The following is a 3,320-nucleotide window of genomic DNA, read 5'->3' on the forward strand; positions in this document are numbered from 1 at the left end:
TATTTTAATATAAACCAACAATTTTCATGCAGTTTGACCATCTACTTAGTGCCATTTTAGAAAAGCACACATAAATATACACCCCAGAATATACACCTCTGATTTATATAAGAGTAATTATCCATTTAGCTTTTCTACAAAATGCTTTAGGTTAAATAAGAAATAATTTGAAAATTGTATAAAAAGAGAAAAATCATTGTGGCATCTTCCAGCTAACAATTTACAAAAGTAGCAAAACATTTTTTCCTTACATATTATACTACTATGCTTCAAGAATTCTTTAGTCATTCTGTAAGTATTTATATTGAAATTTATGAAGCATGTATATTAAGACAATGAAAAATTCACCAATTTTGATTAGTACACTTCAACAAAAATTTTTTTAGCTTAAATGTCCAAAGCATTACTTCATGTTCATATAAATTTTATTGGACCCAGAAGCTGACATGTTTATTCAAAAGTGATGATGGACAGATTTCTGAAACAAAAGAAAGGCTCCATAGCAACTTTAAAAGAAACATCTTTGTTCAAAGAAACATTTTAATGTCCCACATAGTGAGAACTTTCTTCCTTTTCTAGTCTTAAAGTGTTTTTCTTTATGGCAAAGTGCATATTTTCTTGAAACTCTTTAAATGTATTAGTTATTGGAAGAGATACTACACTTGTTTCTAATAGGAAAATCCATATGCAGGCACTCAATTGAAGGAGTGAGTTTAAATTCAGTAGGTGGAGTGGAACTGCAACCAGTTGCAAAAATAAGAATATCTTCCATTGTTGTTGCAGATTTAAAATTTTCAATAGCTTGTAAGTAACTATTTCAAAATCCCAAAGTTTTATGTTAGACAATGGGTAGGCTGTAAAAAGGTCACTAAGAATTTTCACAGAAAGAGTATAAGGTTTATGAGAGAGGATGCTGCAAAATGCTTCTGGAGAAGTCAGAATTTTATCTAAAATGTGAAGAGTTTTCAGACCCTGCTTAAAACACCCAAAGGGTGTTTGGGCTCTCTTAATTACATGGTAGAAAAGTATGTCTTTTACCAACATATATTTACCACTTAATGTCTAAGACATCCAATAATCTGTAGGTAATTAGAGCATTCATTTATTGCTGAGATAAAGTCAGCCATATTTGTTGTAGTATTTATCTTGGGCATTAAGGGACAAGTTCTTTGACAAGGACCCTTCAAACAGTGATGAGCTTTCAAGATGCTGCATTGAAAGACTCAGAAATTCTTGTTTTGATCCAGGATGCTCTTGGCCAAATTTATCATTTTCGTTTACATAGGCTATTTCAATTGAGTATACAGGATTAAAGCTTTGATTTCTGAATCTATCTAAGGCACTATTCCAGATATTGGCTTTGTTGATATATAATTTTTTAGTTTTTCTTTTAATTGGGAATCCTAACTCTATTAATACATTTTAAAAACTCTTCTAAATTCTGCCTTGCCTTCTTCTAACAGGTTGATTCCTTGCTCCTGTCCAGACAAGTGGGACTTCCAGGGATGTTCTCATTAGATCTGGGCTCCAGGTGACTGAGTAATTTCGGTGATGACTCTTCTAAGAAACAATCAGTAATGTCCATGTTATTTGAATTGGGCTGAGTGTGTTTTTTGGCTTCTTTTGAAATCCCCTGAATTGTAGATGATACCTTCCACATTCCAAACACTCCCAATTTTGTTCCCATGATTGTGGTGAGCAACAGTCTAAATGGGTTCCACTAGAACCACAACATTGACAGTGTTTTATTTCTCATTCGCTGTCAGGTGCATTCTATTCTTGCCCTTTACAGCAACATCCCTGGACATCACAAGGCTCATGGTGCTGCAAAAACTCTCAATAAGCATTTTCCTCTAGTTCCCAAGACACATCTTTTTCAGGAATATGAATTCCCATTCTCAACATCTCTTTCTGAAATGTATCACTATTATTGCATACGTGCATCTGAAGAAGAACACTCCTGCGTTTATTGCTTAAAATTGTAAACCGTTTCTGTGAAACCAAGCATTCTTACAACAAGGACTTCGTAATATACTATATGTTAGAATAGGCTCAATAAATTCCAAATGGTACATGCTAAGGACTCTCTATAACTATTAGATGTAATTATTTGAACAGGTTGATAGTTCCAATGAAATGACCCAAAATTGCCAGTAATCTGGAAAATACATTCTCTCTGAAGGCCACATGTAAAATGATAATAACTTTTTACATCGGGGTGCATCATATCCAACTAAAGCACCAGATTTCTTGCAAAGACAGGGTTACTGGATTATATTTGTAAAATGCTCTGTCAGAAGTATCACATTTAATTGATTAAGTTATGATTAGGACTTTGGGCCATGTGAGTAGGGTGTTGAGTCCCTTCACCTTGGTGGGGAGGGACTCTCAGAGAAAAGACATGGCAAAGGACAGAGTTGGGAGATTTTAGCTGGAGCCTAGTAAGTAAACACACAGTAGAATGCAAAGCAATTGAACCCAGAAAGAATCAAGTCCTAGGGAGAGAGAGAGAGCCATTTGCCTGATGGTCTACAGCTGACCTTGTGAAGCAGGCAGAGCAGTTGAACCTAGAGAGAGGCAAGCCTCAGGAAGAGAGGAACATAGGAAGCCAGAACCCTCACAGACAACAGGAGCCATCATGCCCCTAGATGTAGCAATAGACTTTGGTGAAGGAAATGACTCATGTTTTATGGCCTGGAACTGTAAGCTAGTACACAAAATAAATAACATTCATAAAAACCAACCATTTCTGTTGATTTGCATCAGTGTCCCTTTGACTAATACAGATTAAGTGGTAATTTCTCTTCTGAAACCATAGGGGCAAGAAGGCAGTGGTATATCATAGTTAAGGTGCTAAATGAAAAACTTCCAGCTAAGAAATCTCTATTCTGAAGAGCTCACAATTAAAAATGAGGGAGAGCTCAAAATACTCACAGATAAACAAAAATTAAGAGCATCTGTCAATAAGAAACCTGCACTCTCTTTAAAAGAGAGTTCTGCAGTTTGAAAGGAAAACCAGGAGAGAGTTGGACGAGAGTGTAAGAAAAAAAAACATAAAGAGAAATATAAACAATATATGACATCAGAAACCTAAAAATATGGCTAATAAATGAATTTTTCTACAGTAGTAACATTGAATGTTAATGGAATAAACTCTCTGACCAAGAGTCAGAGACTGGCAGAATGGATGCAAAAATAGGACCCATCTATATGCAATCTACAAGAAACTCACCTTAGACACAGAGATGAAAGGATGCAGAAAGTAAATGATTGGAAAATAATTTTACATGCAAACAATAACCAAAAATAGGTGGGAGTAG

General features: G+C 35.1%; 1 pseudogene; it reads right to left on the reverse strand.

The window, feature by feature from the left end:
- Nucleotides 1-540: 540 nt before the first annotated feature.
- LOC111759751 (G2/M phase-specific E3 ubiquitin-protein ligase pseudogene) lies at nt 541-2,255 on the reverse strand (annotated as a pseudogene).
- Nucleotides 2,256-3,320: the final 1,065 nt, after the last annotated feature.

The sequence above is a fragment of the Dasypus novemcinctus genome, chromosome 30, assembly GCF_030445035.2.
Source record: "Dasypus novemcinctus isolate mDasNov1 chromosome 30, mDasNov1.1.hap2, whole genome shotgun sequence".
Taxonomy (NCBI): domain Eukaryota; kingdom Metazoa; phylum Chordata; class Mammalia; order Cingulata; family Dasypodidae; genus Dasypus; species Dasypus novemcinctus.